Raw genomic sequence first — 13,178 nt, 5'->3', positions numbered from 1 at the left:
TGTTCAGAAGTTAAATTTAGTTCAAAAAGAAAACGAGTATTTGAAAGAAAAAATGAAAATAATTGAAAAAGAAAAGATGAAATTGGAGTTGTATGTTACCGATGTCGTCGATGATCACAAGCTCAAGATGGACGCAATGCTCTTGAGGATTAGTAATATTAGAAAATAGGCCATTGATAATGAGGGCTTGGTATCATTATGTTGTTGGATCAGTTGTCACCTTAGTTGCGATCTTGATCGCATTTGTTGTGATGATGGTAAGTTTTCTCTAGTGTTTTGCTTAACAAATGCATACTTAGCTTTGTACATTCTTGTTAGCCCTATTATGCCACATACAATAACTACGTAAATAAGGCATCCCCATCAAACATCACACAAATCTAAAAGAATATCTAATTAAGCCACTAGTCCATATCTATACCAATATAAAAAGACCCAAAGAGGCAGATCCAATATATCTCAGGCACCCATTCACGTTAATCCAACTGTCCATATTGTCCTAATGGTGAGCGATTAAACAAGTTCAATGCTAAACAATTTTTTCCCTTCCTGATGATCCGCTTCCTTGGGCACGAAAGGAAGGGAACTGCCCACATAGAAAAAAAGGAAGGAACTGCCATACACGAAAGGAAAGGAACTATCGCACCATCTCTCCACTCCCAATCGCTCGATTCGTCAGATTACGACCTCGCCACCATCGCCTCGAGCAGCTGCACCTTGAAGGACGTCGCCCCCATCCCCTCCACCCATCGTGGCCGTGGGCGACGCTACTTCCCTACACCGCCTGGCCGGCCGGCGGGGAAGCAACCTCCTACAACGCTTAGCCGGCCATCAGGGACGCTACCTACAATGCCTTGCCTGTCATCGGGCCGCATGACATACACCGCCCGGATGCTGCCGCTCCCGCTCCACATGCTAACGTTATGGCGTTAATGCCATCACGATCACGTCGACGTCAAGATCTGGCCATCACCGTCGCCTTAGCAGCTCGATGCCACCCATGATTCAGGTAATTATATACGTCAAGGTAGGCTAATAAATGTTGAAAAACAATATGTTCAGGTTTTCCCCTTTATTTTATAGAAGATGTAAATCCAAATATTCTAATAGAAGGTAGGTTTATTTGGGTAGTATATTTATTTCATTGACAGAATGTGATCTATAGGTGTGCTCATTTTATTTTAGCATGTTCAGGTTTTAGCCGAATCATATGTTATGTACCATTAGCCTAATTACTTGGTCGTGCAAGGTGCAAGGGGTCCATGGCTGCGGAATTAGTGGCGTCTTATGGATGATGCTCCATAAAACAAGAACTTTAAGCACTGAATTGGAACTTTCGATAGCCGCTGGGTAGTGGATCAGTTGAACTAATTTGAATGGATTGTGCTTAGATTTTCAGATTTACCATCTGCCAGCTTCAGGACGAGGTTAGTGCCCCCTGATCTGGTTACTTGCATGTACAATTAACCACTAGGATTCAGTATAATTTTAAACCCATTTGTATGTAGAGATGGAGTTGCCGCTGGTGGTGTGAGATAGACAATGCCTTTTAGTGCTACTTTTCTAAAGAAGATTCAGGTCTGTCTTCACGCTGCCATTGCTGCTGCGCCCACAATGCAAGCACAGCTGCGCCCATAATTTTGGTATGCAAACACCACACTTCAGTAAATGAAAATATGGGAGGTTTTGGCAACATTGGTCGACGAAGATGACGCAAACACCACATCTTGACGGCAGCGACAAATAGGAATAGAGGATGCAGACACTGAAGATTTTGATGATTTTTCAGGTTTAAGAGGAATCAATGCTGGATTAATAAAAAGGTAGAGTTAATCTAGGAATAATGGGTAATTTTATTGCTTGATGTTTTAAATTCTTGTTTATTCATTACTTAGTGCCAGATGTTGCTTATGTCTTATATGAAGGTCAGTAGTTTAAACCTATCAAAGTTTACTATAGTAGCCGGCATACTGTATTTGTAAATTTACACTAAGAATTGTATGTCAAGTAGTATACTACATTATGTTTGCATGAATCTCGGTCAGTGGGACTTCATTACATTATTAGACCCTCAACATGATGATAAATATATGACTTCTAACTAGAATAAACAAAAACAAATCCTAAAACTACACGTGCGTTGCACGTGCACATTTACTAGTCCAGAAAATGTGCAGATGATTGTCCATGCAATATCTTATAATTATTAGAAAAGTTAACTAAAACAAATATCAAGACAATAACTCACCGATCCTGACTCCAAGTTTAGGGTTTACTATACTTGGGGCAGCTTAGCGAAGGAATAAGTCGGAGATATTTCACTGCATCAACAATATATTACTTCAACCTTGGAGCGATACCCGTGTAAACACTGGGTATATACTGGTTTGACTATATTAACAATTAGCACCCTACTTCAACTTTTTCTACTTCAGTACTAGCAAATCAGTCAATTGTAAGACAAGAAAAATGGTGACTTAGGGAATTCGAGTTGATACTTCAATGAATGCTGTATTTCAAATGTACATGTTATAATACAATTCACCAAAATCGTGGAAGAATGATAAAAATCCGTACAACAATATCAATGGTGTTCAGCGACAGCGTTTCATATACGACAACGGTTGCGACGACAAAAATTGATTTATAGCGAAAGGCATAGGTATTGTACATATTGCAAAACCTAAAAATAAATGTCGGAAAGAAGTAAAAGAGTATTACTAACAGATTTTGTTGTACGGTTTTGTTAGCTTGAAAACAATGGTCAAGTATATTCAGTCGACCACACAAAAAAATCTGAGTATGCCTTAGGGCTGTTAGACACATGCACCAACCTTTTCAATCACTTGACGGTCCAGCTTTGAAGGCTAGCTTGAACACTGCCATATGTTCCTTAATTCATTCAGCTGTTACATTTTATTCAACACAACGTTCAATAAGCAAATTGTAAGAACAGAAACAAACTTAGAAAAGTACATGAGTGACAGTTAACTGAGCTGAAAGAAGACTTACTTTATAGTTAAGAGGTGGCGACATATGTGGCACTCAAGTGCGCAACAAAAAATAGAAGGATCGAGAGCATTTACTAGAGTAGAAAACATGACAAGGACATCAACAAATGTTATGTAAACAAAATCAGATGGTAAAAGTTGTATGACATGTACTATTAAAAAAATCAAGAGTTGTTATGCAAACTTCGCTATCTTTATATGGCATGATTTATCTCACAAAAAAAACTAGTGAAATAGAACAGAGTATACTTTAGAAAAATAGGACTTTAATTTCTTCGAAGTACAGCATACACAACCAATTGATACGTGGGTATGGTTTTAGCCTGATCTGCGCCATGCTAAAACGAAGAAGGTAGTTGTGTGCACCACATATACTATGCAAAATCTCACTAACTACATTATATATTAATATTTCAAAATTAAGCGATTGCGTGTGTAATCAATTCAAGTCCATATCCAACTTTGCACGTATCAGTCTTACATCAAGCTGAACCCACCCAGTACTCGCATCTCATGTGGGAGAAGAACATTAAGAAACAATACTTGGCTGATCTTTAAGTAATGAATTGTCAACTAAACTAGCACAATGACATGATGAACCGGCCAGCATCTGACCCTTAAAAATTATTCTTGAAAGGAACTACTTGTAACCAAATTTAGCCTAGCCAAGTGCACTTGCCCACTGCAACCTAACAACATATCCAGGGTACCAAAGATTCACAGGTAACATAGTTACTACTTTACACAAGCCACCATAGATTCGCCCAGACCCTGTTGTTTGTGAGGAAAAAATAGAAATCTCAAGTCTCAGGCTGCAGCACACAAACTAGTCTGCTGATAAGTCATGGTATACAAGAAAATTGTAAGATGTAACGGGTTATTTAAACAGAATGGCATCACCAGATGTCTAGATCAGTATATCAGGTGTTAAGAAGGCATCATAACCATCGGATCTTGACTGTTAAGTCAAGCACAACAGGAAGAGCAATCAAGAAAAGGAGATTTACAATCCGAATTCAGAACACTCGTACAGAGATCATACCTATGGATCAGAAGTGTGCACCATCTTCCCAGAGGCGGGATTGGAGAGGTCACGTACAAACAAATAAACCAAATCGGATACTCAATCTGGAACGGAGGAGATCAATAGTCAATCGAAATAAAACATATGGCCAAAACGCACCCTCCAAAAATAATGGACGGATAGAGAAGAGAACGTACCCTCTCGGTCCGCGCCAGCTGTCAAGCCGCCGGAGCATCCCCGGACTTGGGCGAACTGGGAGATGCGGCCACGACCCGGGAGCGTCGATCGCAATTGAACTGGAGTAGGCGGCGCCTGTTGTGGCTAGAAGAGAAGAGCAAAGGACTGTCGTTGCGACTTGCGAGGGCCAAGGGGGAGCGACAGAGGGTAAGTAGGGCCTGGTGCGCTCACTGGGCTATTTGTCTTTTGGCCTCCTTAAGTTTACCTTCCTTTCTAGATGATACGTCTTCAACGTATCTATAATTTTTGATTGCTCCATGCTAATTTATCTACTGTTTTCGACTATATTGGGCTTTATTTTGCACTTTCATATTACTTTTGGCACTAACCTATTAACCGGAGGCCCAGCCCAGAATTGCTGTTTTTTGCCTATTTCAGTGTTTCGAAGAAACGGAATAACAAACGGAGTCCAAACGGAATGAAACCTTCGGGAACGTGATCTTCTCACCGAACGTGATCCAGAAGACTTGGACCCTACTCCAAGAAGCGCCAGAGGCGGTCACGAGGGTGGAGGGCGCCCCCCTGGGCGCGTCCCCCTACCTCGTGGGCCCCCTGACGCTCCACCGACGTACTCCTTCCTCCTATATATACCTACGTATCCCCAAACGATCAGAACAGGAGCCAAAAACCTAATTCCACCGCCGTACCTTCCTGTATCCACGAGATCCCATCTTGGGGCCTGTTCCGGAGCTCCGCCGGAGGGGGCATCCACCGTGGAGGGCTTCTACATCAACAACATAGCCCCTCCGATGAAGTGTGAGTAGTTTACTTCAGACCTTCGGGTCCATAGCTAGTAGCTAGATGGCTTCTTCTCTCTTTTTGGATCTCAATACAACGTTCTCCCCCTCTCTCGTGGAGATCTATTCGATGTAATCTTCTTTTTGCGGTGTGTTTGTTGACACCGATGAATTGTGGGTTTTATGATCTAGCTTATCTATGAATAATATTTGAATCTTCTCTGAATTCTTTTATGTATGATTGAGTTATCTTTGCAAGTCTCTTCTAATGATCGATTTGGTTTGGCCAACTAGATTGGTAGTTCTTGCAGTGGGAGAAGCGCTTAGCTTTGGGTTCAATCTTGCAGTGTCCTTAGCTAGTGAAAGAAAGGGTTGCAAGGCACGTATTGTATTATTGCCATCGAGGATAACAAGATGGGGTATTTATCATATTGCATGAATGTATTCCTCTACATCATGTCATCTTGCTTAAGGCGTTACTCTATTTTTAACTTAATACTCTAGATGCATGCTGGATAGCAGTCGATGAGTGGAGTAATAGTAGTAGATGAAGAATCGTTTCGATCTACTTGTCTCGGACGTGATGCCTATATACATGATCATACCTAGATAACCTCATAACTATGCTCAATTCTGTCAATTGCTCAACAGTAATTTGTTCACCCACCGTAGAATATTTATGCTCTTGAGAGAAGCCACTAGTGAAACATATGGCCCCCGTGTCTATTCTCATCATATCAATCTCCATCACTTTATTTACTTTCTTTGTTTTTACTTTGCCTTTAGTTTTTACTTTGCATGTTTATACCAAAAATACCAAAAATATTATCTCTATCAGATCTCACTCTCGTAAGTGACCGTGAAGGGATTGACAACCCCTAATCGCGTTGGTTGCGAGTAGCTATCATTTTGTGCAGTTACGAGGGACTTGCGCGTGGCCTCCTACTGGATTGATACCTTGGTTCTCAAAAGCTGAGGGAAATACTTACGCTACTGTGCTGCATACCAAGTACAGTAAGCTCGAGAAAACCAACGCAAGCTCGAGACGTAGAAAGAAGGATTTCTGGCGCCATTGCCGGGGAGGTCTACGCAAAAGTCAACATACCAAGTACCCATCACAATCCCTATCTCTCGCATTACATTATTTTCCATTTGCCTCTCATTTTCCTCTCCCCCACTTCACCCTTGCCGTTTTATTCGCCCTCTCTTTTCTGTTCGCCTTGATGTTTCTCTTGGCTCGTTTTCTCGCTTGGTTGAAATAGTTGAGTATTTATTCCTAAACAGAGAAGCTAATATCTATGGATCCTAATCCGCTTACCAATCTTTTCAAGAGATCCAATTATGATGAACCAATTCCTAGTGATTTGGGTGCACTAGATTATCTTTATAAGCTTTTGCTTGAAATCCGTAAATCCAAAAATTGTGATGAAGTGCTTCACGATAGATCCTTGAATAAAAAGCATGATTGCAATGATTTTATTATAAATTCTCTTGATGTCAATTGTGCTAATAATATGCAAAACCCTATGCTTGGGGATGCTAGTTTTGCTATGTCTACTACTTGTTGCAATGGTCATGATTGGGGTGATTCTTCTTATGATCTTGAAAATCTATTTAAGCCCCATGATGAATATGAGATTGATAATAGTGTTTGCAATAATATTGAAAGTGGGTTTAGAAGAGTGTCAACTTTAGATCCCACATATTTGGATAATGTTCAATCTTATGAAGTTTTTGATAAAAGTGGGTTTGCAAAGGTCATGACTTTAGTTAATATTAATCCCACTATTTCGGAAGAGTGTCAACTTTGCATGCATGTGGATCTTGTTGAGAATATGTTTTGTGAAAGCTATATTGTTGAATTTGCTTATGATCCTACATGTAATTATTATGAGAGAGGAAAATATGGTTGTAGAAATTTTCATGTTGCTAAATTACCTCTCATTATGTCGAGATTGCTATTGTCTCTTTCCGCTTCCTTGCATATGCTAGTTTTTGCTTGCCTTGCAAATTTGCTTGCCTATAAGATGCCTATGCATAGGAAGTATGTTAGACTTAGATGTGTTTGTCACATGCTATATTATGCTCTCTTTGTGCCACAATTCTTGTCTTTCTTGTGAGCATCATTGAAATCTCAATGCCTAGCTAAAAAGGCTTTAAAGAAAAGCGCTTGTTGGGAGACAACCCAATATTTTTCCTTGCTGCTTAGTAATAAATAATCCATCTAGCCTCTGTTTAGATGTGGTTTTATATTTTAATTAGTGTTTGTGCCAAGTTAAACCTATTAGATCTTCTTGGGAGATAGTTATTTGATACTGCTGTAATTTCCAGAATCTTTGCGCTCAGTGCCCGAATTGTTAAAAATCACCAGAACGTCGTAAAATAGTTATTCCAATTGCTTCTGATCCATAAACAAATTTTCCAGGTCTTCTAATTTTGGTAGAATTTTTTTGGGTTCCAGAAGTTTGCGTTAGTTACAGATTACTACAGACTGTTCTGTTTTTGACAGATTCTGTTTTGCGTGTGTTGTTTGCTTATTCTGATGAATCTATGGCTAGTAAAATAGTTTATAATCCATAGAGAAGTCGGAATACAGTAGTTTTAACACCAATATAAATAAAGAATGAGTTCATTACAGTACCTTGAAGTAGTCTCTTGTTTTCTTTCTCTAACGGAGCTCACGAGATTTCTATTAAGCTTTGTGTTGTGAAGTTTTCAAGTTTTGGGTGAATTCTTTTGATGGATTATGGAACAAGGAGTGGCAAGAGCCTAAGCTTGGGGATGGACATGGCACCCCCAAGATAATCCAAGGACACCAAAAAGTCAAAGATTGTGGATGCCCCGGAAGGCATCCCCTCTTTCGTCCACTTCCATGGGTAATTTACTTGGAGCTATATTTTTATTCACCAACATTATATGTGTTTTGCTTGGAGCGTCTTGTATTATTTGAGTCTTTTCTTGTTAGTTTACCACAATCATCCTTGTTGTACATACCTTTTGAGAGAGCCATACATGATTTGGAATTTGTTAGAATGCTCATAGTGCTTCACTTATATCTTTTGAGCATGATAATATTTGCTCTAGTGCTTCACTTAGATCTTTTAGAGCACGGTGGTGGATTTGTTTTAAAGAAACTTGATCTATCATGCTTCACTTAGATTATTTTGAGAGTCGTTAATAGCATGGTAATTTGCTTAATGTTAATATACTTGGTGTTCAAGATATGTGAAACTTTCTTTTGAGTGAATTGAATACTAAGATAAATTTAATGCTTAATAATTGTTTTGAGATATGGAGGTAATAATATCAAAGTAGTGCTAGTTGATAATATTGAATTTGATAAATACTTGTGTTGAAGTTTGCAAGTCCCGTAGCATGCACGTATGGGTAAAGTTGTGTAACAAATTTGAAACATGAAGTGTACCTGGCTTGTGCATCCTTATGAGTGGCGGTCGGGGACGAGCGATGGTCTTTTCCTCATCTATCCCCCTAGGAGCATTGTACGTAGTACTTGATTTTTAATGGCTTCTAAATTTTTACAATAAGTATATGAGTTCTTTTGACTAATGCTGAGTCCATGGATTATACGCACTTTTACCTTTCCGCATTTGCTAGCCTCTTCGGTACCGTGCATTGCCCTTTTCTCAACTTGAGAGTTGGTGCAAACTTCGCCGGTGCATCCAAACCCCGTGATATGATACGCTCTTTCACACATAAACCTCCTTATATCTTCCTCAAAATAGCCACCATACCTACCTATCATGGCATTTCCATAGCCATTCCGAGATATATTGCCATGCAACTTTCCACCGTTCCGTTCATCATCATCATGACATACTTTACTTTTGTCATATTGCCATTGCATGATCATGTAGTTGACATCGTATTTGTGGCAAAGCCACCATGCATTATTTTCCATATATGTCACTCTTGATTCATTGCACCATCCCGGTACACCGCCAGAGGCATTCATATAGAGTCATATTTTGTTCTATGTTTCGAGTTGTAATTGTTGAGTTGTAATAGAAATAAAAGTGTGATGATCATCATTATTAGAGCATTGTCCCAAGTGAGGAAAGGATGATGGAGACTATGATTCCCCCATAAGTCGGGATGAGACTCCGGACAAAAAAAAATAGACCATAAAAAAAAGAGAAAAGGCCCAAATAAAAAAAATGAGAGAAAAAGAGAGAAGGGACAATGCTACTATCCTTTTACCACACTTGTGCTTCAAAGTATCACCTTGTTCTTCATGTAGTGAGTCTCATATATTGTGCTTCAAAGTAGCACTAAGATCTTCATGATAGAGAGTCTCATTTTGTCACTTTTATATACTAGTGGGAATTTTTCATTATTGAATTTGGCTTGTATATTCCAATGATAGGCTTCCTCAAAGTGCCCTAGGTCTTCGTGAGCAAGCAAGTTGGATGCACACCCACTTAGTTTCTTTTGTAGAGCTTTCATATAGTTTTAGCTCTAGTGCATCCGTTGCATGGCAATCCCTACTCCTCATGTTGACATCAATTGATGGGCATCGCCATAGCCCGTTGATTAGCCTCGTCAATGTGGGACTTTCTCCTTTTTTGTCTTCTCCGCACAATCCCATCATCATATTCTATTCCACCCATAGTGCTATATCCATAGCTTGCGCTCATGTATTGCGTAAAGGTTGAAAGAGTTTGAGATTATTTGAGTATGAAACAATTGCTTGGCTTGTCATCGGGGGTATAGAAGTTGGGAACATCTTTGTATGACGAAAATGAAGCATAACCTAACCATATGATTTTGTAGGAATGAACTTTCTTTGGCCATGTTATTTTGAGATGACATAATTACTTTGATTAGTATGCTTGAAGTATTATTATTTTTATGTCAATATGAACTTTTTTCTTAAGTCTTTCGGATATGAATACTCATATCACAAGTAAGAAGATTTATATTGAAATTATGCCAAAGTATCACTCCGCATAAAAAATTCTCTTTTTATCATTTACCTACTCGAGGACGAGCAGGAATTAAGCTTGGGGATGCCTGATGCGTCTCCAACGTATCTATAATTTTTGATTACTCCATGCTACTTTATCTACAGTTTTGGACCATATTGGGCTTTATTTTCCACTTTTATATTACTTTTGGGACTAACCTATTAACCGGAAGCCGAGCCCAGAATTGTTGTTTTTTGCCTATTTCGGTGTTTCAAAGAAACGGAATATCAAACGGAGTCCAAACGGAATGAAACCTTCGGGAATGTGATCTTCTAACCGAACGTGATCCAGGAGACTTGGACCCTACTCCAAGAAGCACCAGAGGCGGTCACGAGGGTGGAGGGCGCCCCCTGGGCGCGCCCCCTACCTCGTGGGCCCCCTGACGCTCCACCGACATACTCCTTCCTCCAATATATACCTACATATCCCCAAACGATCAGAACAGGAGCCAGAAACCTAATTCCACCGCTGTACCTTCTTGTATCCACGAGATCCCATCTTGGGGCCTGTTCCGGAGCTCCGTCGGAGGGGGCATCCACCACGGAGGGCTTCTACATCAACACCATAGCCCCTCCGATGAAGTGTGAGTAGTTTACGTCAGACCTTCGGGTCCATAGCTAGTAGCTAGATGGCTTCTTCTCTCTTTTTGGATCTCAATACAATGTTCTCCCCCTCTCTCGTGAAGATCTATTCGATGTAATCTTCTTTTTGCGGTGTGTTTGTTGAGACCGATGAATTGTGGGTTTATGATCCAGCTTATCTATGAATAATATTTGAGTCTTCTCTGAATTCTTTTATGTATGATTGAGTTATCTTTGCAAGTCTCTTCGAATTATCGGTTTGGTTTGGCCAATTAGATTGGTAGTTCTTGCAATGTGAGAAGTGCTTAGCTTTGGGTTCAATCTTGCGGTGTCCTTACCTAGTGACAGAAAGCGTTGCAAGGCACGTATTGTATTGTTGCCATCGAGGATAACAAGATGGGGTATTTATCATATTGCATGAATTTATTCCTCTACATCATGTCATCTTGCTTAAGGCGTTACTCTGTTTTTAACTTAATACTCTAGATGCATGCTGGATAGCGGTCGATGAGTGGAGTAATAGTAGTAGATGCAAAATTGTTTCGATCTACTTGTCTCAGACGTGATGCCTATATACATGATCATACCTAGATAACCTCATAACTATGCTCAATTATGTCAATTCCTCAACAGTAATTTGTTCACCCACCATAGAATATTTATGCTCTTGAGAGAACCCACTAGTGAAACCTATGGCCCCCGGGTCTATTCTCATCATATCAATCTCCATCACTTTATTTACTCGCTTTGTTTTTACTTTGCCTTTACTTTTTACTTTGCATCTTGTACCAAAAATACCAAAAATATTATCTCTATTGGATCTCACTCTCGTAAGTGACTGTGAAGGGATTGACAACCCCTAATCACGTTGGTTGCGAGTAGCTATCGTTTTGTGCAGGTACGAGGGACTTCCGCGTGGCCTCCTACTGGATTGATACCTTGGTTCTCAAAAACCGAGGGAAATACTTACGCTACTGTGCTACATCATCCTCTCCTCTTCGGGGAAAACCAGCGCATGCTCGAGACGTAGCACTAGACATGCAATTTATAATTTACAAAAAATCACTTTTTTTAGGGTAACAGAAAATGGCATTGCAACATACTCATAATAATAAAGAGTGAAGGGTATAAGGTCTCACTCGTTTTCCCTAACCTAGCCGCCGCCGCGTGAAGGAGACTAGGGAAGCGATACTCTACATCCGATCTACACCGGCCAGGGCTGGTCCCCCCTCCCTCCTAGTGCTACTTCGGCGGCAGGAGGGAGGGTGGACCCCTTCCTCCGCTCTGTAGTTAGGGTTTTGTTTTGTAGGTCCTGGTGCACCGTTCGGTTGGTAGAAGCGGCGCCCGGACGAATAAATCTGCCTTACCTCCACTCCCAAGCCGACGGTATCCTTCATTGCGGCGTCTTGGAGTTCATGGCATCGTGTGTTTGCTGATACTTCAAATCGACGGCGTTAGTGTTCGTGGATGGTGTCCGCCAGGCGGTGGCGGTGACCCCTTCAGGTGTGTCTCTCCTTCTGCCATGTCCCCTTTGCTGTGGCGTTGTCTCTGACGTCACGGTGGAGCAAGAAGGTTTCGTCATCTGAGAGTACGCGCAGGCAGTTGTCTACACAGGTGACAGCTAGAAGAAGGTGCATCCTGTGATGGGTTCGTGTTTGCAAGTTGACAGTTCTTATCTCCTTCTCTGATGTCATAGTCTTGCGGGGGTGTTAGTTCTGGAGTTCGATGGCATGTCTAGGGACACCTTGCCTGAGTATGATTCTTTCAATGACAATTTTTTTGCTTCAGGCAAACTACTTTGGAGGTCACTAAAGCTTCAGCTTAGCGATGTAGCCGCGTCGAGCTCAGCTGAAGAGGTGATCTATATCATTTTCCTTGGAAGGGAGAGACAGGCATTTGCGTAGGATTATCCTATATTTTCGGTCCTGTGTTTACCTGGCTTGTAACTAAATCTTTATTTTATTAATGAGACCCTTATTAATATGGAAAAAAGCACACGCATAGGAGATCTGTACACCTATATTTGTTTTGTTGGTTTTCTACCTTTATATTTAATATTGGGTTTTGGCCAGGGTTTCTCGTGCCTCCCGCCGGTGCCGCTGTTAGTATATCTCATCTCGTGTGGTCTTAGGAAAATGGAGGCATGGTGGATCACGTCCCCTACCGGCAAGGGGGTGGGGGCTTCATTTTTTTTCATACTCTTTTGTGTTTTGTTAGGTTGTGTCATGCTCAGAGAGTTAAGGGACGATGGTTCACTGAAGATGGAATAAGGTTCTCCCTGCCTTGTCCCCATACCAGTGATGTTTCTAGCATCATCGGACGGCGTGTGGAGGTTTGTCTCCGGCGGATCTCACGGGATTCGGCCGGCGTTTGTCTTCGGCGGATCCTTGTGGATCTTCTCTTCGTTCGTCTGTGTTTGTATGTCTACAGATTGGATCCTTTTGATCTATGCTTCTGTTCATCAGCGACGAATGTTATGGTGTATGGGGCCTTAGAGCCGCGATTTTCCGACTGTTTATTACAATAAGATTTGCCCGGCGCCTTTTCGTGTATGTGGTGTATGGATCTCGCAATTTTCCAGGGACGTGGGCTGTAGAGAATGA

This window comes from Triticum dicoccoides, chromosome 6B (genome assembly GCF_002162155.2).
Source record: "Triticum dicoccoides isolate Atlit2015 ecotype Zavitan chromosome 6B, WEW_v2.0, whole genome shotgun sequence".
Classification (NCBI taxonomy): domain Eukaryota; kingdom Viridiplantae; phylum Streptophyta; class Magnoliopsida; order Poales; family Poaceae; genus Triticum; species Triticum dicoccoides.
Note: the sequence above shows the minus strand (reverse complement) of the source record.